Raw genomic sequence first — 22,811 nt, 5'->3', positions numbered from 1 at the left:
ACTCATTGTTAATGCATTTTAGCTAGGAAGTTCTCAGAAGACAAGGGGTCTCTGGAAACTAGGCTTTCAGACAAGGTCAAGGGTAACAAAATGCTTCTGGACACTATTCTTCAGGCTAGCAGTCTAGTCTGTATTTTCCTCATACCCTGGCTGGAAACTTTAAAAATAACAGTTTAATTATCTCAGTTGAAATTTACAGCAACATGGAAAGTGTACTGTCTACTTTGTTAAAAGAATTTGCAGGTACTCTCTCTGCTCTTTAGTCTGTGTGCTGCTTTTTGCTGATTTATGGTCATTTTTTATGGTATTTAAAAAAAGGTCGTCTGTCATTGTTACTTTTTGAAAGCTGTACTAAAAGATGAGAAATGGAGAGCACACTTGTGCTGTGCTACACAGAGAATATCTAGTGAAATTAATTTAAACCAAAGAGTTGTCAAATATACAAAGTAAACAAAATACATTCACTGCGGTTTCCCACTAAAACCTTTAATTTATATTTACAAAATTCTACCTAGGAAAACAGATAAAACAATCTATTATATTTCTATGTACAAACTGTTCTAAATTGATCATATTCCTTTAATTAAGGCATTTATGAGCTAGGCCACTTTCATGATAACGAAACTTCTGTCCTTTTGTTAGTCAGAATCTTTTGAAAAATAGAAGAGCCTAAGAAAAATATTAATGTTTAACAAATAGGTCTTTTTACATAAGCAATAAATCTCCTAGAATATATCACAGCATGTTATTTCCTGCAAATGGCCTATGAAGTAGACCTTTTCTTTTTGTTCTTCCCTTAATATGAGTGCCTTCAGCTGCATCTTGGAAGTTCTACTCACTGTTCCCTTATCAGTGAGCTAACTTTTTTCATTTAAAGACAAAACTCCTCTGCTTTTTTAGATACGAAGAAACATATCTACAACAGAATTGCAGTGTCCACTTTCTGGCTATAGAACATTGGGTTTGTGGTGTAAAATTTATAGGATTCACTACTACAAATTAAACTAAAAATGGATCCTTTGTTTTATGTTTTAGACCTTTTTGTTGTGTTCTCAGTAAATGGATGTTGTGGTCAGTTCAAACTGTTCTTTTAATGTAAAATTTTTGTATATCTTAAAGGTTAAAACAAAACCAACCCCTCTCTCTGAAATATGCAATATTTGCCTGTCTTTGTGCTTGGGCTTTTTTTTCCAGCAAATGCCAATAAGTAGCGTTCTCCTGACAGATAATTTTGTGTATAACTATCCTTCTTCAAAGCTGCTGCCAGTTACTTTTAATTAAAAGAAAACTTTCTCTAGCAACAATGTTCTCTTGAAAATTGACTTCCATTTTTTTCAAGTAAAAATTCAGCCAGTAGCCACAGAATTGTTGATTTCTGACAGATAAGAAATTTTCATTCCGCTTATTATTTACCCTCTGACAGAAATAGAAACAAACGAGAAAAGGGGGTGTGTACTTAGATTAATTTGAACCTTTAACTGCAAATATGAGTGGATCATTCTTGTATGACTATTTCATACAGAAACTCTATAGAAGAATTAAACAGATTTCTATCAATCTCTAACATAGCAGTTTTGTAAGTTTACCACAATAGTCTTTATCAAAGGTATATAACTTCTTTACTTTTAGATCACTACCTTGAGAATTCATTGACTATTAAAACAGTATTCCAAGAGCAAGATGCTTTCAGTTTTTAAGGCCAGGATACACTTTCTTATGAAGTACCCTCTGGAGACAACCCCCCTTAAATTACGTTACTGATATCTTTCATTATAATTCAAATCATAATCGGAGTACTTTATACAGTTGTATCGGTGCTTCAGCTGGGCTGAGACACTGTTCCTGGGAATGATCTTGATAACTATGTCACAAGGGTCCTGACTTGAATCTCTAGACTGCAATACAATCTTTTCCTATTCTACATACAGCCTTTCTTTACTCCGCACCTTCTGGCATAAACTCAAAGGGGCACATTGTTTTTAAACACATAGGTCTGAGAGAGTCCTCTCTCTTAGCTGTTCCCCACAAAAATCGTTGCCTGTATGGAAAAACAGCTTCCTCAAGAGCTGGTCGAAGATGAGTACTTGAAATAAAAGAGATGGTGCCTATAACATCTAAGAGTGCACAGCAGTGCTTTTTTACCTCTGTTGTCAGAAGCTCATGGTTGAATCTTTGCCTCCTCCTGCTTCTAGTGGACTCACTAAGAAAATTCCTAATGTTCTTTATACTGTTCATCCTATGACATCCCTTTTTTCCCTCTTCCCTCACGTTGTCCTGAGGTTGGCTGAAGTTATTCTTTCCCTTCCCTTTGAGAGGGCAGCAGGAGATGTAAGACCCTAGTCCCTGTAGCCTCTGTGGAGAGAATATAGGACAATACTTGCTTGCTAAAGTAGATGGCATGTTTTGTTTGGGTGTGTGTCAATAGTTACTCTCAGACTTGTACTTCCTGAGATATAGCCTTCTATTATTATTCCATTTCTTCAAGCTGACAGCATATGAAATGGCAGAGGCCATGTTGTGTATGTCAGTCTGAACTGAAGGTCCATTGGGATTTCAGGATGCTACTGTGAAACTTGGGTTTGGGTCTGATGTAGAATTTGCTCCCCATTTTCTATATCTTTTAGAAAGCCAGAGTTTACAACTTGTCAGTCTTAAAAAAAAAAAAAAAAAAAAAAAAAAAAAAAATCTGGGGAAAAAAGAAAGAGGGAGAGAGTTGTTTTTTCAGGTTCTATGAAATGTTCACAGCACAGCTCCATGAGTTGTCAACACAATGAGGCTGGTAACAAACTTTGCCAAGAGCCAAGAAAAAAGCCCAGAGGTTTTAAACCAGCATTGCTACTGAACTCCCTGTGTCATCAGACCATAATATAAATTGTAATACACTTTTCAGAGAGAAGGCTACACTATTGTTAACATCTCAGAGTTAACTTTGTGTGAGTCCTTATTCTGCTGAAATACTTATGAAATCCAGTTCTAAATATTTTTTGTATCTGCATCTTCTCTTGTTCACAAAGACAGCAGCTCTTTTTCAAAATAACAGCCATAATTTTTGCTCAAGAAAGCTACTCGAATATGAATCTCACTCATTCAGAAATGGTGTAGTTATGGGCACTGCCTCAAGCAGTTTCCCCTGCTAAAAAATTCAGGAAGACATGCAGTAAAAGTTAACACAGCATATGAATTTTGGTTAGCAGCTATACACCCCTAACTTTTCTTCCTTTAAACTGCCAACAGGTTTTGGTTTTTTTTTTTAAAAAAAAAAGACATTTGCATGTAATCATGAACATTTTTGTTTTCAATTGCCACTGAAAAGGATTCAGTCAAGGAATTATTGGTAGATCTGACCAAAGGATGACAATCTAATTTTGTGGCAACATCTGAAGTTTCAGAACTTATCTTCTTCAATGGAGTGAAAATAAATCTCCTGAACATTTTTGAAAAAAAAAAAAAATGAGTTAAAGTAGAAAGGTGCTTGAGTAGTTTGGGATGTCTGAAGTCCCCTTTCCTCACTTGTTGCCACATCCTTGTCAAACCAACTGCATTTCTGCATTCTAAGTTTGATAAAACAGCTTTTTCAAAATCTATTCTTTTTCTGAAATTGAAAATGTTTTGACCACTGCTAATAATAAGACAAAATGCAATACCCATGAGTATTTCTTACAGTTCAGTCTATAATTCATTGTAGTTTTCATTGCAGCTAAATTGCAAAAAAGTTTGGGTTTTGTTCCCACAACAGTTTTCCCATCACATTCTGGTTTGAGGATGTCATACATGTAGAGCAAATATACATAGCAATATGCACATACTTCACATGATGTGTCTTTGATTCCAAGACCTGACACATGGCAGAACATCTGCAATAGCATCATTGTTGCTATTTCTACATGTTGTATTTATCCTAAGTAGAGAAATACAGACTGAAGAATTCCCTGGACTAGGGCTTTTTTTTTTTTTTTTCTTTTTAAAAAATAGGAATGACAATGATGATCATAAAGTGAGGAACAGATTCAATCACTTCATGATGATTCACTGTTTTTAACACAATGAATGGTATACTTCTGTGGCATTTGACTCATGAATACAAGTTGGTCTACATGAACAGCCATAAATCAAGAGAATATGGGAAAATGAAAGGTACTTGTCTCAATGCAAAAGGCTCTAAAAGCTCATATGTGACTACTGTGTTTGGGTACTTAAGCTGATGAATGTTAAAGGCGCGTGTTTTACATATGGGAGTTTTTCAGAGCTTTCTGAAAACTGTGTTTCTTTAAATCTGGCTAAAAAAAGCAGATCAGTTTTAGAAAAATTAATTTATGACATATACATTGCTTCAACTATTAGTATGTAGTATGGTTTTATTAGATTAAGCTATTGAGAAGAGAGAGCTCTAAGTAGATGCCCCAAAAATGGAGAAGTGGAGTTGATGATGTGTTCTGAAGCTGTCCTGACTCTTGGTATTAAGAAAGTTGATGTTGATCTCTTCATAAGATAAATTATTCTGAAGATGCAGAAGAACTTGTGGAAATGTAAATTACAGTGGCGTTTTATTATTAAGAAGAACTACTAGGCCTGTTCTTTTTGGCTGAATTTCAGGACAATCACATCCATTCTGATATGCCTGTTTCCTGGTATTGTTCTTTTCAGAAAATAATTTTTTTTGCCTACTAAAATTATATGTTTTTTCCAGAAATACTTATTCTGCCCTGCACTACAAAATAGCTACTGATGTCCGTGCTTGAGGTGACTACAGTTTGGAGACTGTGAAGAGCTTCTGGCTCACCAGAACCTATAAATAGCTTTTGTTATTCTGCCTCATTGGAAGGTGCCACATAATTTTAAAATTTAATTTCCTTTCAATTAGCAGCTGATTATATTTGAAGAGTTACAACATTGTTTCCCCTGTGCAGATTATGAGTCAACACAGTCAATGAGCTGTTAAAACTTCCCATGCGAAGAAACAATAGGAAGTGATTAAAGTGGGACCAATCTGGTCATTACAAAGGAGCCTTCCTTATCATTAGAAAGTACGAAAAACTAATAGCTTGGTATTATATGTGGGTGTGCTCAGGCTAGGTAGACAATGCAGGTAAAACTTGACCTAACAGCAGTCACTTTTCTGAAAAGAAACATCGAAAGCTGACACTAAATCTAATGCAGGAGTTTGGTATTGATAAGAGGTCATTTTAGTCTCCCTTTTTCATCAGCAGCATTCATTCCACCTGTAAATATGAATGCCATATGTATGTATGCATTGTTGTCCAAATATTGAAAATGGACTATGACATTTAAAGGATTTGAATTTGTGTCTGAAAGCGTTTTTGCCCTGGTAGTATAAACTTGCCCTTGCAGTTAACTTATATGGTACTCCCCATCATGAGAACACCTGAGTAACGTTGTGTAGGAAAATAAGTTCTGCTGTGAGCAGATCATTATTATCACATAACTAAACCTTTTTCTGTCTTGATAAAGAGGATTTCCCTGTAGTTTAGGAACAGGCTGTGGGTTAAGGAAATTTAACTTCAGATTTCCTTCTTCAGACCATGGTACTCTTTACTTCACTGACTGCCACCATGGGGAATTCTGGGGTCAGAGCCCATACACTGAAGAAATATAGGTTCCAATAAAGGAAAGGGAATGCAATATTTTTGTCCCTTTGTCCCTCAGAGAGATAAAAGGCAGGACAGTTGTCTTTTTAGATGGAAAAAGAAATGGTTGCATTTAAGTGTCCTGTATTACAATGCTGCTATGGCTATTTTTTATTATTAATTTATTAGATTTGAAATGACCAAGTTTTCCAACTAATAAGCCAAGTATGAGAGATGGAAAGGAGATCATTTCACAGTTCAACTCCTCTTGAGTCAGTCTCTGATTTAGTGAAAGCAAAAGGCCATATTTTGCTTTTAAATTATGAAATGTGTGGTGGAAAACATAGTATCATGGTGAGCAAATTGTCACAGGGAGGTGAGCAATATGACATCATTTCCATCCTATTCTACTCTGTGAAAGCTGCCTATGCAGCACTGTATGTTCAGCAGCATATGGCTGGACCAGGATGAGTATGGCTAGAGGACAACTGTAATTTGCAACAGTTCCTCTCTTTTATTGTCCAGTAAAACTTATACAGTAAGCTTGTCATACACTCTCCTCAACATTTTCTATTCCACTTGCAGCCACCATATTTTATAGAGAAATTGTCCTCCAGCTATAATTTTCCTGCTCTTACTGATATATTTATTGGTCAGCTATTAAAGAAAAGCAGCCCATCATCTTGGCTCAGGATTATTAGATTGGATTTCATCTCTTCTGTCTCTCTGTTGTTTGAAGTCCCAATATTTTCACCTGGATATAGATTCCAGTATTTTAATGTTGAAGGTAGTTCACTGAAACAGGCAACCAGTCTGAGGAAAATTCTACTGTTTATTTATAAAGATGTCAGATGAAACAATCAGTGTGATCCTTTCTGGCTTTGGAATTTAGAGATACACAGTAACTGACTGGAATCTACTTTAAGTGATTCCTTATTTAGGTTGTTTGCTGGTATAAGGCACAATAGCAGCCCTGACTTAGCTGGGATGATTCCACTTCAGGAAAAGTACTTATTCCATGTACTAATATTAAGATAGCTAGGCAGATATTCATGGTGGGAGAAAAATAAGGAAAAATTTTATTTCAGACAGCCAAGAAACCCATTGTAGAAAATCCTGTGTTTTTCTTGGGCCAGCAAAATGCCTGTCTGTTTTAATGAGAAATGTAACTTCAGATACAGTTGGAGATTTGTGTTCTTCCTCAGTATCCATTTCCACTTAGCATAGTGCTTACATACGATCTCAACCCCATCAAAATGTTTCCTTAAAGGTTAACTATACTGATTAGGATGGATTGAAAACATGCTTAAAATTAAGCATGTCCTTAATGATCTGTGACCTAAGATTCTGCATAGGAGTTTTGTATGAGCTTTGTTTCAAAGTTTAAACAACAAAGCTCTGATTTTGAGGGTTTTTAAATAAAAGTTTAGCATCAGTCAGTTCTTTAGTCTGCTGTTGTGTTTCCAAGAACTCAGACATGAAGCAAATCATATAAAAAGGTCATTTTCTGCTGGTGTATTTCATAGAAATCATAGATTAAAAGTGTCTGCTCAGTCATCAAGTCCATGCTTCTACTAGTACATACTTGCCTTTGGTTTGCATACATATTCTTTCTCACAGAATGCAAGTTAAGTAACAGGTAATTTTTTTTTTCTTTTTTTTTAAGAGCAGCCTAACACATCTAATTTCAGCAATTTCTACCTATGGTTTTCCTCTTAAAGGTAATTTGTTTCCTTTCAAGTAATTACAAATAGTACATTTCCAGTCACATTATGCCAACGTCAGGACTGATAACTAACTAGTTTGATTCCACTCTTATCAACATTTTATGAAAATTAGAAGTGAAAACATCACACTGGGGCCTTTAGAGTTGCTTTAAGTTGTTTTGAATAAATAGCAGAATCTCTTGTAGCTCTAATGATTATAAAAGCTAAAAAGATTCCACTACAACGTGTAATGCATCTCTTTTCAGGCTTTCTAAGAACCCTGGAAACCTGTTCATCCTGTTTATTTTACTTATACTGTGTAGTGGCATTCTTACAGATGTGCATGATTCTTGCATATTTTAAACTTTACTGGATTAGAATAGCCTTTCTCTAACTAATACTTGCAAGCAGTCCTATGTGGGAAGAAACATTTCAGTTGGATTTGGCAAACACTGTCCATTCACAATTATCATTTAGTAAACTAACTTTTATTGTCTTTTTTTCTTCATATGAATTGGATGCTTAGTAGTAAAATGAGCACATTTATAGGTTATCTTTTCAGTTTTTGTTTTGTTTTGTTTTGTTTGTTTGTTTACTTGTTTAAGTAAGTGAGGATCCATAGTACCTCTTCATCAGGAAATCATAGATTAGTTTGACCTAACCTTTATATTGTGTAAAGATTTGCAGTTGACTATATTCAAAAGCAATTTTTAAGATAATGGCTGAAGCAACCAAAATTTGAAATTAGATTTCTTGTTTGGAAGAGGGAGAAAGTAGAGGAAGCAATGGTAAAGGTCTTAATTATGTTTTGAAATTAAAAAAAACCCAAACCAAACTAGAAAAATAGAAACTTGTATTTTTCACTCAGATTAGTCCTAGTTGTCTTTTATAACATCTTTCTTCTATAGATTGAAAAGCACATGTTAAAATGCTACTTTGAAATATTTATCTCACAGTATTCATCTGCCCTTTTGCCAGATATTAGGCCGATAAATTCCCAAAAGGAAGTCTAAGATGCAATAGCAGTTTTATTATTTCCCAAGAACCAGATAATGCAGTTCCCTGTGATAACTGTAATAAGATTTTCCTACACATCTCTTCTAAGGTTGTCTCAAAGCACTTTCTAAACTGTAAAGAAATAAGTGCAAGTGCTGTCTTCAGAAAGACTAGGAATTTTTTACATGGAATAAACCCCCAGAAATCTAGCATCCATATTGCGAGCTCTTCTATATTCCTAGGAACTTCAGCGGGCCTCAGGCAAATCGTCCAGTAATTGAAGATAACTGTTTAGAACAGAAGAAAAAAAAAAAAAAAAGTGTTTGATTCTCAGCTTTGTTCCTGAAAACAGAGCAAGCTTTCCTCCAGTATCATACTTTGGCTTGTATAGTCACTAAATAGTTTTTATATTCCTTTGATGACATGCTGGTTTTGTATTTACGGATACAAATAAGGCATGTGAATGATGCAAACATAGAAAGAAGTTAATTAGAATTAACAAATGAAGAGAGAGGCTGAAAGAGATGCACATATGTAGTGTCTTTGCCAATAAATCACCAACAAGAATGATTAAACAAGAAAATACAGTATATACCTATTTTCCAGTTCTCTGATAAGCAATATGGTGGGAATAATTCTTTGGCTCTTGAGTTACATTCCATGTTAGTGGGTTAGTAATGGGTCACACATGACTGATTTAACAGAATAAAGGCTAAGATTAGATTACTCTTTTTAATAAAGTGAGCATACTTTAGATGAGAATGTTTTGTCTATTCATCAAAATTATGCATGTGGTGCCAGGCATCCTCTTCTTTTAAACATACCTCATTGAAAATACAGCAAGTTAAACACAAACCATCTAAGAATGTGGAATCATATTGTAGCTACTGTGTTTTTTATATATTTCATGAAGGAAACAGCAGTGCTGCATGTGAAGCTGGCTTCTAGATACCAGTTTCAAATATCAAACTAGTGCCTACAATATTTTCTTATGTATATAAAATAATGAAATACACAACATTTATATGCAAATAGTCAGTAGAAAGGAACAAAAAAATTGTTCCCAACTATAATAGATGAAGCTTTGAGGTTGGCACATAGAGCTGGTTGTCAGAAGACCTGATTTCTGATTTTTTGTGTGAATTTTTATTTGCTTGATTTTTTTAATCAGTCACATTATTTCTGGCCAGCTGCTAGTTATAACTTAAGATTCTCAAGCAGTTGCCAACTGCACTCCATTATCCGTACAAAGGATTAATAATTCTTCAGGACATCTAACTGCTATAAAAGTGTTTCTCAGATGCTGGGGAAAGCAAAAATATTGGAAAATGTAAAATATAAAAATGAGAATGTCAGCTTGTCTGTGAGGTAATGTATGTATTAGTTACCCTTTGATCACCTATGAAACATGCTCATTTTGCCACTTAGCACCCAACTCATGTTTGCACTCAGAATCACAGAATGGTTGAGGTTGGAAGCAACCTTTGAGGGTCATCTTGCCCAACATTCCCTGCTCAAGCAGGGTCACCTAGGACAGGCTGCAAAGAGCCCTATCCAGACAAATTTTGTTGAATATCTCCAAGGATGGAGACTCCACAGCCTCTCTCTGGGCAAACCATGCAAGTACTCATTCACCTTCACGGGAAAAAACTGTGTTCTGATATTCAGATGGAACCTCCTGTGTTCCCATCTGTGCTGATTGCTTCATGCCCTGTCACTGGGCACCACTGGAAATAGCCTGGCTTCATCTTCTTTATGGCCATATTTTAGATATTTGTACACATTCAGATATTTGTACATGTAATCTCCGCTTCTTTGCATAGCAAAAATGAACCATCCAGCACTATTTCCCCATTTGTTACAGTAGTCCTAGCCACTGGGAGCCCAGATGATCTAATGTAGTTAGGGGTGGGAGAACTTGTGGAATTTCCATCCCTGATGGTTTGTAAGAATAAATTAATCTGTATTTACATCAAGAATTATGCTGGTGTCCAGTGCAGTTTAATTCTTCTTTTTTCTAACCTGACCTAATACAAAAACTACTTTATATAATTATTCTGTGCCCAGCTCCGGGCTCCCCAGTACAAGACAGACACATGGACAGAATTCAATGAATGGCCACAAAGACAATTAAGGGACTGGAGCACCTCCAGTGTGAGGAGAGGCTGAGAGAACTGGGACAGTTTAACATGGAGAAGAGAAGGCTTGGGGGAATCTGATTAATGTATATAAATACCTGAAGGGACACTGTAAAGAAGACAGAGCCAGGCTCTGTTCAGTGGTGCCCAGTGACAGGGGCAAGAGGCAATGGGCACAAACAGAAACAGAGGAGGTTCTGTCTGAACATCAGGAAACACTTCTTTACTGTGAGGGTGACTGAGCACTAGAACAAGTTGCCAACACGTTGTGAAGTCTCCATCCTTGGAGATTTTAGAAAACCATCTGGACATGGTCCTGTGCAGGCTGCTGTAGGTAGGCCTGCTTGAGCAGGCTGGTTGGACAAGATGACCTCCAGAAGTCCCTTCTAAGCTCAACCATTCTGTGATTCTGTGATTTTTAGTTTCATTTAACATTTTAGATATCCACTTTAAGAAGGGGGCAAACAATCATTTATTTCAGGAAAATTGAAGGCAAGAGGTAGAGGAGAGGCTGAAAAATTAGTAGTGAGACACTAGGAGCAAGATCTTCCACTAAGAAAAATGATTCGTGGAACCACAAAGCTAGAGAAATATCTATCAGGACTAGATAACCTGTTTTCCATGAACAGTTGGCTCCACATTGTAAAGGTCTATCAGTTTGATGATAATAGCTGTAGTAATGCTTTGGCCATTCTTCTGTCCATGTCTTCTAATTTAGTCTCTCAGACATCCCATGCTGAAGGAACATTGCCAGGAAAAGAAGGGGAGGCTATAATCCCTTTGTGTAAAAGCTCATAGAGAAACTAAGCTCTTTTCTAGTGACCATTTGCAAACTGAAATCTAAAAGTGTTCTTTGAAATCTAAAAGTGTTCTTTGAAATCTGTGGGTAAAGAAGTTTTGACATTATTAACAGTGGGAAGCCATATTTAATTCTTCTATTGCTCTCTTCCTTAAGATAATGAATCACTGAAGGTCCTTACTTAGAGAAAAGATGTTGAAGGATTGAATGCTGAGCCTGAACAAATATAATCAGCTCTTTACCATTATAAGCCTTCTTGCTGCTCCTCAGTGACCATTACCTCCAGGTTAAAGCAGAACTGTCTCTTATGCCTTTTTATGACATGTTGTACATAATATTTTGTTTACTGCCTTCCATGACCTCTAGGGGGAAAAAAATCTGACTCCTTGGCACACATTGATCAAGACTGATGGTTTGCAAGCTCTGTGTACCTTTTTAAAGGCCACAGTTGGCTAATCTAGGAGGTTACATTCAAAATATGGCAGTTTAGCAGGTAACACCCTTGAGGGTACATATGAGGAGAAGACAATGAGGTCCCAGAAACAGCTGAAATTAGTCTGGAAGGAGGGAAAGTTGACAGCAACCTTCAAAATAGGTTGGAACAATCAATGAAAGAATGATGACCTGCTCTGTATGACATATTGCTGGGTAATGTTGCCAGATGAGTTAATAAAGCCATGGCCTAATTAAACCACATCCTTTGCATCGTGTCTTCCTGCACAGTCAAGCTGTGTGCTTTCTGGCTTGTATGGTATCATCAGTAATACAGATTCAACAAGCAGATCATCTGTTGGTGGTGCAGGAGTTAAAATAGAATACAGCTCACTTCTTCCTAGCTGTATTTGGTTGTACAAAGCTAACAGGAGTAAAAAATGGTGACAATTTATTTTTATCACTTAAATGAGTACATTTGGACTGACTACATATGGAGAACAGATCTACTGAATAAGACTTTTGCCTAGTAACTTTTTCTGACTGTAGCCACATTTATTAATTGTGGTTGAAATGCTGGATTTACATTTTAAAAAATGTTGACAGAGTATCTTTCACAAATGGGAACATGCTCACATGATTCTAAACATATGCTACAGTCCTTTCCCACATCTACATCTGTTTCTTTAATTGATATTGTATTTTAATTATTTTAGCTTATAAATACACACTAGGGCTGATAAACACGTTTTCTATCAGATGTTTCTGGAAGCAAAACTGTCTCCACTGTTTCCTATGGCATTTTTTTTAAGCCTTCAAGATTTTGTAATGGAATTACTTCTATTATCTTCTGCTGAATAAAAATAGGGCAAGATGCAGAGTGTTCAAATCTAAATAGTGAGGTAATCCCCAGAGTAAAAAAGAAAGATCATAATAGGAGAGTATGTGCTACTGTGCATTACATTCGTTTTTGCTCAGAAAGAAGGAAATGCTGATATTCTAAAAAAAAAGATAAGCCATAAGTTAATTCCAGTGAATTGCAGAAGTGGCACAGCAGCAATGACACATGCCTTAGTGTTCTAGCACTTCTTTATCTCAAGACATAATTGAAAAAATCTACAATTAGAAAAAGCAATCACTAAACATACTAAATTAGCCCTTGTCAGTACTGACAGGTGAGTGTCTCTATCTGAAGATCTCTATTTCACAAGGTTATTTGTTTTCATAGTAGCCAGTTCCTTTCCTTTCTCAATTAAATTCCTGGTAGATGGATGAGAGCTTAATTTTTCAAACAGAGGGAAAGAATTAGCTATTATACCAAATATGGGTCAGAATTGTAAGTGATGTTCCACCCAGTCTGGTGCTAATATTACTAAAGGATTCCTTCAGTGATGGCCTTATCAGTTATCTCTTCACTTTTATTTACTTTAGCAGTTGCTTTAAAAATTCATTCCAACATCTGACTAAAATCAAGAGAGAGGAGTAAATGTATCTGCTCTATCTCATTAGTTAACAGAGACATACAATGATTTGATATTGGTTTATGTCAGACAATATTCTATAATTAAGCTCAGACCATCAACAATTCTCTACCAGAGTGACCTGGGGGGTTGAAAGGGATTTTTTGTTTAATGAAACATGTTTCAGTTAAGATTAACATTTTGGACCAATTTTCTTCTGGTGTCTTGAGTCATAGTTCCACCAGAATTAGTGGACTCTCACAGCAGCAGCAAATTTCCCTATTTATGCAGATATCTTTTATATTTTAATTACAAAAGCTGCTACTTCTTTATCCTCAATTACTGTTTTAGTATTATTAGTGAAAGCCATGGAACAGTTTTCTTGTAACTCATTTACTGACTGAGTGGTGGTGGCATCTTAAAGGAAACAAAATACCCTGACTTTGACCAAAGTCACAAATATGTCTTGAGAATAGCAGACAGACTGTATTCCCACACTGAGTGAGAAAGGCTGGCATATCGTGATTGAAATTAATGAATAAAGAAACAACTAATGTTATAAATTATATCTCATGGAGTAAGAAACAACTACTGTTATAACTGTTGAATCTAAACGTGGAATGACAAAATGTACGTTTTTAGGCTGTGAGTCAGGCTTACAGCCGATCTCAGTTCCCTTGGGATTCATAGACTTCATCTTTGCTGAAAACAGGTGTCTTCTGGCATTCTTTCAGTGAATTGATCTGATCTTGCTCTTTCCTTTTAAAGTGAATTCAGCGATGCTGATGTTGTCCTCCTTTTCACAGCAGTACGTAATGTTTAGAACACTTGCTCAGAAAGTGGGTAACCTACACTCAGTTCTCTTCAAACAGAAGTTCTTTGAGCCTTTATTTCCTACTTTTTATGCTAGGGCAATTTGGGGATGGCAGCATTTTCCTTTCCTTTTGAACATGAATCACTTTGCAGGAATGAACTCAAAATTCAGTGGGAAAGAGAGGGAGGACATGTAGGGTTAAGGCACCGTAGCTCAGGGATTAATGCAATTATTGAGAGAAAGGAGCCTGGGATTTCAGCCCTCTGTAAATTGCTTCTGTGATTTACACTGAATAGTAACTGTGTTTAAAAAAAATAAGACAGCAATTCTTAGGATACTAACCCAATCCTTTCCTTACCTAGAGGAGTAATCGAAGTCCCAGGTTATATCTGAAAATAGGTATCAGTCTCTGAGTGTGATGCTGAAGTGCTTAGAAAGCGGGAAAAGTTAAGAAAAAGCTCTCTATGTGCTTTTTCCCATTGGATAGCTTCAATCACTCTATTCTTATTTATCTACAGCTTATCTCTGTGTGCTTAAATTTTGCTGGTTATTTCATGGAAAGACTAGATTATGAAAGAGGTTCCTGAATATCCAGTCCATTAAGTCCTTACCCATGTCTAGAGATTGTATGTAGTTTGGACTCTGAATGACAAACATACATAGTATTTACATATTTAAGCAAGCACTGTTTGATACAGTGGGAGTACTGATGTAGCTGTGGACTATCATCTCTAGGTCATTTACAGGTAAGAGCCTGGTTGAGACAGATTTCAGCAAGGCCTAACATGTCTCCTGGAGAAGCACTGTAGAGATTACCCAGATCACTGAAGTGCTTTTGGAAATTTTGCCTTTTGTATGAAAATGGCTTTGGTTCATGTACCAGTGTAATTGCTTGTTGCACTACTGCTTAGGGAAATGATGGCAACATCCTCTGAAAGTATTAGTGCTAACACAGGTGGATTAATAGATATGGTACAACAGCAAATCTTTAGACCCTGTGTGAATTCAAATTAATTGAGTTGACTTAATAATGGAGTACTTCTACAGAAAACCTCAAAGTGTATTGGAAAGACTGAACTTTTGCTTAGCTGAACTGTGGTGTAAAATTGTGTATTAATGCATCTGTACTATAGTAATCAATAATGACTTGGGACATTTTTGAATGCAAGAAAAGATCCAAGTAACAACCCAACAGAGAGCTTCCCTGTCATACATTAGTGAAAATACAGTGGTCTACATTTCTAAGAAGGAACATTTGAGTTAAGTTCTCTTTCTTTTTCCTAATGTGAAATATGCCAGGAACCTTCAATAATGTCATCTGATACAAACGCACTACCATCTTGGCTTTGTCTTGCTTCATAATATGTATACTAGTAATCTGCATTTCTTATTGGCACTAAAGTGTTTAAGCATTAATTTATTAGATTATCTATACATTTAATTTTCCCTTAAATTTTGTGTAATGATGAGAATGATAGCAGGGAGGTCTGAAAAACACTATGTATTCTGTTCTCTGCAGTAGTCAGGGAATTAGAGGTAGCTAGATTACGTGTCACATCTTCAGCAGTGATGTAGGTGTCACCATGAAACAGTAAGGTACTTTTCCAGCCAGATATGTGAGCCTTTATTTGGGATCATAAAATATCTTGGATGGACAAAGCTTCCTTACTATGATTTAACCAGTGCCTCCCTGAAAAAACAACAGTAGTCTCAGGTTAAGGTCTGAGGTAACAGGGCTGCCTTGAGGCTGTCACATAAATCAAATTCCAACACTGCAATATCAGGGCTATCTTCTGCAGAATACAGGTAAGATTAGATATGTTTTGAATAGCAGATTTCAATTCATTTCAAACAGTTGATTAAAAAAAATGAATTTATTTAAAAACCATATTGTAATGGTATTTTTTCATAGAAATTACAGTTCCAAGCACAGCCATGATTTTGTTTACATAGTGAACCCAGCATCCTGTTTTCTCCTTGCATATAGCAATTATGACTGGCAAGTCATTTATCTTCCCCTTTTTTAACATTTGTCCAACATAAATCTATAATCTGTTCATTTGCATACAAATGCTTTTATATATCAAGTTCTGTAGTACTTGTCTATTATTTTCCATGCATATTTTTTATTATTCTGAAGATTTTGTTATGGGATATACAGATGACCCATATGAAACTTAAGACCTCATCTGCTCTCTTCCCTCAACTGCCAGTGAACATGAGAAATAGCTGCAGATTAAAAAGGTTATGGCAGCTTGTTTTATCCTCCCCTTTCATTGCAAAACCATTGTAGCTTCTGTCTGATGTGTCATTGCTAAGTCATATCCAAGAAAGAGAGTATTAGACATGCACCACATTTTAATCCTGGATATAAGACCCAAGCAAGGAGAAGGGGCTCCAGCCTCATTTTCCAGAGAAATTGCTTAATGCTTGTGTCTGAGATTCTTGGAAAGCTCTTCTGGCAAGCTCAGTGGCATTTCCCCTTTAAGCAGCATTAATTTTGTATCCATTATACCTGAATTATATGTAGAAATAACTCTTCCTGATACAAAAAGCAAACTGCTGGAGGTATGGAAGAATGTCACAACTTTACTGCTTTCTGCCCTGTATGGAATGTGCTTCTGCCCCATTGACACAAACAGATTGGTTCAAGAGAAACATGAGCAGAAGCAGCTCACAAAATACTGTTCCAAATACCCCTCACACTTTAGCAAGTACCACTTAGTGTATTCTTCATTAAAGCGCTAAGCACCTAAGCCTTTAAGTACCAAACTACACATAATTTAAGAGTTTAATCACTCTTGGCTGTAAACATAGTCAAAGAAGAGAAGTAGATACTACTAGAGGATGATTCAGAGCTTGAGCTGTAGTTCCAACATAACCTTTTTGTCAGCAGCTTCTATTATCAACCACTTGTTCCATTTCTCTTTCTTTTGTACCAGTGCAGCAAAGTGTGATGCAACACTGTGAACCTAAAATAAAATAAAAATACAGTGATCTGTATATTCTGGTATGTAAGGAGAATTAATTTTACTATGAGATGCTGCTAGATTTTCTGTGGTGTTCTTCACTGTACGGCTTGATCTTTTCATATATATTAATTTTGACTTTGACTTATGAAATTGTCATATGGATGAAAATGGAAAATGGATATCATTCTATTCCTGGTCAAATACATCAAGTATATATATATAAAAAAATTTACTGATGTAAAATTAAGTCTAATTGCCCTCTGACACAGTGAATTGTTGTCTATATTTTTCCTGTAAGAAACAGCAAAGAGAGATTAAATTATTAAATGGTTTATCCAATATCATAGTTGTAGACCATGTTGCTGAGGATCTGAACTGAGATTTCCTCGGTTTCAGGACAGGAGATTATCTTTGCTTGCAAATTAAAGTTTTGCATTGAACCTTGCATAGCCTTTCTGCATTACTGGCTCAAAAATCTGTAAATTTCTGTAAGCTTGGTGATTTTAATTTTCACCATATAGTTCCAATAGAAAGACAATGTTAGTTTTCATTTCTGTTCTCATGTGGTCACAGAATCACAGAATGGTTGAGCTTAGAAGGGACTTCTGGAGGTCATCTTGTCCAACCAGCCTGCTCAAGCAGGCCTACCTACAGCAGCCTGCACAGGACCATGTCCAGATGGTTTTCTAAAATCTCCAAGGATGGAGACTTCACAACATGTGTTGGCAACTTGTTCTAGTGCTCAGTCACCCTCACAGTAAAGAAGTGTTTCCTGATGTTCAGACAGAACCTCCTCTGTTTCTGTTTGTGCCCATTGCCTCTTGTCCCTGTCACTGGGCACCACTGAAAAGAGCCTGGCTCTGTCTTCTTTACAGCGTCCCTTCAGGTATTTATATACATTAATCAGATTCCCCCAAGCCTTCTCTTCTCCATGTTAAACTGTCCCAGTTCTCTCAGCCTCTCCTCACACTGGAGGTGCTCCAGTCCCTTAATTGTCTTTGTGGCCATTCATTGAATTCTGTCCATGTGTCTGTCTTGTACTGGGGAGCCCGGAACTGGACACAGCACTCCAGGTGTGGCTTCACCAGTGGTGAGTAGATGACCTCCCTCAACCTGGTGGTAGTACTTTGTCTAATGCAGTCCAGGATACCTTTAGCCTTCTTTACTGCAAAGGTGCATTGCTGTCTCATGTTGAACTTGGTGTTTACCAGGACCCCTAGGTCATTTTCTGCCACCCTACTTTGCAGCTGCGTGGCCCCCAGTATATATTGGTGCCTTGGGATTGTTTCTCTCCATGTTCAGGACTCTGTCTTTCCTCTTGTTGTAATTCATGAGGTTCCTGTCAGCCTATTTCTCAAGTCTGTTGAGGTCCCTGTGGATGACAGCACAACCCTACAGTGTATCAGCCACTCTTCCCAGTATTGTGTTATCAGCAAACTTCCTGAGGGTGTGCTCCAGCCCACCATCCAGATGATTAATGAAGATGTTGAAGGGAATTGGACCCAGTATTGACCCCTGGGGTACACCTCTAGTTACTGTCCTCCACTAGACTTGTGCCCCTGATTACCACCCTCTGGGCCTGGCCATTCTACCAGTTTAATCCATTTCACTGTCTGCCTATCTAGCCCATGCTTCAACAACTTTTCTATGAGCATCTTATGGGACACTGTTGAAAGCCTTACTGAAGTCCAGATAGACAATGCCCACTACTCTCCTCTCATCTGCCGGACCAGTAATTTCATTGTAGATTGTTGCCAAGTTGATCAAGCATGATTTCCTTTTGGTATATCCATGCTGACTATTCCTGATGATTTTCTTGTCCTTCATGTACCTGGAGATGGTTTCCAGGATTAGCTGCTCCATCACATTCCCAGGGATTGAGGTGAGGTTCAGCAACGTGTAGTTCCCTAGGTCTTCCTTCTTGCTCTTGAGGTTAGGAGTGACACTTGCTTTCCTCCAGTTTATGGGGTTTTCCTCTAGTTTTTGGAGTATCTGGTCACAAAAGATGACCAATATATAATATCCAAAACAGTGAATGGATATTATGATTGTGTCTCAAAATGACAAAAGCAAAGATATGCACAGTTAAGTGGAAAATCATAGAATGGTTTGCGTTGGAAAGGACCTTTAAAGATCATCTAGTCCAAACCACAAAATGTACCAGGCTTGCCAGTACAATAGTACAGTAAATGAGGCACTTTAAGAAAGCAAGTGTAGTGCTTTCATTTTTCTTTTTCAGTATTGCTGACTTACTGTCTAGGCTGTAATGAAATCTTAGATCTGTAGTAGGACTGGTTTTTCTGGAGCTAACCCAGTCCTTGGGTAAAACCAGATGCATTGGGGACCTATTAGTGTGGTCATATTAGTTCTTTAAAGTAGCAGATCACAGTACAGTCTTAGAAAAGTTCATGAAATTGAAGTGTGTTATAAGTTTCCATTGTTAGGCTATACAGTTTGTCAGAGTGTACTCATGGGTCTGATCACACTGCAAGTTTAGGGAAAAACAAGTATTGAGTTTATGGAAAATATATTGCCCTGTAAAGTAGCACAAGCGTTGGAACAAAACAGTAAACAAATTCAAGTTAAAATCTAAATTCTCTACAGTTTTAAAATTCTGCTTTGCTGTTTGAACTTCTACTGACATGTTTAGAATCATAGAGTCATAGAATGTCTCAAGTTGGAAGGGACCCACAAGGATTAATAAATCCAACTCCCTGCTCCTTGCAGGACTACCTAAAACTAAACCATATGACTAAGAGCATTGTTCACATGCTCGTTGAACTCTAACTGGATTGGTGCCATGACCACTTCTTTGGGGAACCTCTTCCAGCCACCAACCACCCTCTCAGTGAAGAAGCTTTTCCTAATATCCAATCTGAACTTCCCCTGACACAGCTTCATTTCATTTTCTTCTGTGCTATCTCTGGTCATCAGAGAGAGATCAGCACCTCCCCTTCTGCTACCTGCCTTGAGGAAGTTGTAGACTGTGATGAGGTCATCCCTTGGTCTTCACTTCTGTAAGCTGAAAAAGCCAAATGACCTCAGCTGCTTCTCATAAGTCTTGCCCTTGAGGCCTTTCACTATCTTGATTGCCCTCCTCTGGACACACTCTAACAGTCTGATGTCCTTCTCATATTGAGGCACCCCAAACTGCACAAAGTACTTGAGGTGGGGCCACACCAATGTAGTATAGAGTGGGACAATCACCTCCCTTGACTGGCTGGCTGTGCTGTGCTTGATGCATCCCAGGACACAGTTAGCCCTTTTGACTGCCAGGGCACAGTTGTCTCATATTCAACTTGCCATCAACCCAAACCCCCAAATACCTTTCCGCGGGGCTGCTCTTGAGCCTCTCATCTCTCTATTTGTATATATAATCAGCATTACCCCATCTCGGGTGGAGAATCCAGAATTTGCTCTTGTTAAATTACACACAGCTGGTGATTGCTCAGCTCTCTAATCTATCCAGATCTCTCTGTAAGGCCTCTCTACCCTCGAGATAGTTCAGAGCTCCTCTTTGTTTAGTATCATCCACAAGCTTACTTAATGTAAATTTGATTCTTGCATTCAAATAATTTATAAAAACATTAAAGACCACTGGCCCTAAAATTAAGCCCTGTTGAACCCCACTGGTGACTGGCCACCAGCCTGATGTAACATCATTTACTCTAACACTTTGAGCCCAACCCACCAGCCAATTGCTTGCCCAACATATTATGGACTTGTCTAGCTGTGTGCTAGACATTTTATCCAGAAGGATATTGTGAGAGACAGTATCAAAAGCTTTTCTAAAATCCACAACAACCACATCTACTGGCTTCCCTTGGCCAGCCAGATGGGTGACTTTAACATAAAAGGAAATGATGTTGGTTAAGCAGGACTTTCCCCTCATGAACCCATGCTGGCTATGACCAGTGATTGCATTGTCGCTCAAGTGTTTTTCAATAAATCCCAGAATAACCTTCTCCATAATTTTACTAGGAACTGACAGGCCTGTAATTACCAGGCTCTTCCATCTTACACTCTTGAAAAATGGGACAATATTTGCCAGCTTCCAGTCAACTAAGACCTCTCCAGACTCACAAGACCACTGAAAAATAATGGAGAGAGGTCATGCAATAACATTGACCAGCTCTTTCTGTATCCTGGGATGAATCCCAACTGGGCCTATTGATTTATGCATATCCAGCTGGAGAAGCAATTATTGAACAAGTTCAGGGTCAGCTAGGAATTTATCATCACCCCAGACCTGGTATTCCAATACAGGGCTCTGGGGGTTCCAGGGTCCATCCTCAGCGTTGAAGACAGAGTCGAAGTAGGCATTAAACATCTCTATACTCCTATTTGTGAGGCACATATGTCTATGTCCCTATTTGTGAGATGACTGACCTCATCCAGCAATGGACTGATGTTATCCCATATTCTCCTTTTGCTGTTAACATATTTAAAAAAGCCTATTTTGTTGTCCTTCACAAGCACTTATTTTTTGTTTTTTGTTGTTTTTAAGTCAGCCAAAACAATGAAAGGGAATGATTCCTTTCCTATACAGTTTTACCTTCTAGGTCTGATGCATTTTGTGCTAGCTTCTCATTAAAATAATGGGAAGACAATTTTATTATTATTTTATTTTTTAATATTTGTTGTTTCTAAGTTTATGTGATAATTACATTCCATGTTGTGTTATTGAAATATCAGAAGAAAGTAAAAAATAGATTTGTGACCACAAAAATAGTCCATTCCTAACTCCACAGTCATGTGTAATCTCATTGGATAGTGAACACTAGAAAAATTAAGCATAAACATACATGATGAAAGTGTTCTCAATATCCGAAGGGGATGACAATAATCCAAAGGGAAATAACTAATACAATTGAGACTATGAAAGTATATATATGAATAAGTTTAGGAGTTAAAAATAACTAATATATAAACCCACTCCTGACAAGTGGTCTTGCTAGTGAGCACATCTATCCCCAAAAGGAACTTGTTAAAAAAATTTATTTCAGAATTTTCTTTATTGTTTGACGTATTTGAAAGTTTTATACTCACTTAAATTACTTACCTAATTTTGCTCATGATTTTTACATTATTTTCTGATTTTGCTAAAAGACCCAGAGTATGAAAAATACTATTCGTACTGAGTATCACAAAAGTGCCTGTAAGAGTGGACTTTAAACACAAGTCAATAGGATCAGTGTCAGAAAAATTAAAGAAAATTAAAAATATAACTTCTATATCATTTTAAGTGATTGCTTTCACATACAAGGATAATAATACTTTGACCAGAATTTATCTGAGCAGTCTCTACAGAAAATAATTCCTTCTCTGTGTTAACACTTAGTGAATCTCATCCCTCACTTAATGTGAGCACAATGGGATCAGCTGTCTTGTCAAGTTAATATATAACATTAATGCGGTGTTTTATCCCTCTGTCTCAGGCTCCATGCACATAAAACTTTAATATATATAGTTTTCAGCAGAACGTTCTTGTGTTCATCAGTTATAAATGCATGGTTTTATTCCTGGACTGATAAAGGGCCTCCATACCTTGCTGTCTCTGTGTGTGGTTAATTCCTAAATCTTTTACAAAAGGGTGTGCAAATTAAAATGTCCCCTATATGTGTTCCAAAATCAGTGTCTAGAATATGCTTCAATACATACTGTTAGATATGTTGTATTTCTGACTGCTTCTTATACTAGTTTGGTAGAAAATAAAACCTTATTGGAAAGGCCCTTTCTGAAAGCTGTTGTAACAAAGGAACTGATACTTTGGTTTGCAGCTGGAGACCATTACTACATGTAATCCATTGAGAAGGCACACTTTTCATATACTGTTACAACGCCATTGTTACTTGTGGACAGATCTGTAAAGAGGATTGCCTCATGGAAAAGGCAATAGACTGGAAATC

The sequence above is a fragment of the Tyto alba genome, unplaced genomic scaffold (assembly GCF_018691265.1).
Source record: "Tyto alba isolate M040663 unplaced genomic scaffold, T.alba_DEE_v4.0 Super-Scaffold_8, whole genome shotgun sequence".
Taxonomy (NCBI): domain Eukaryota; kingdom Metazoa; phylum Chordata; class Aves; order Strigiformes; family Tytonidae; genus Tyto; species Tyto alba.
Note: the sequence above shows the minus strand (reverse complement) of the source record.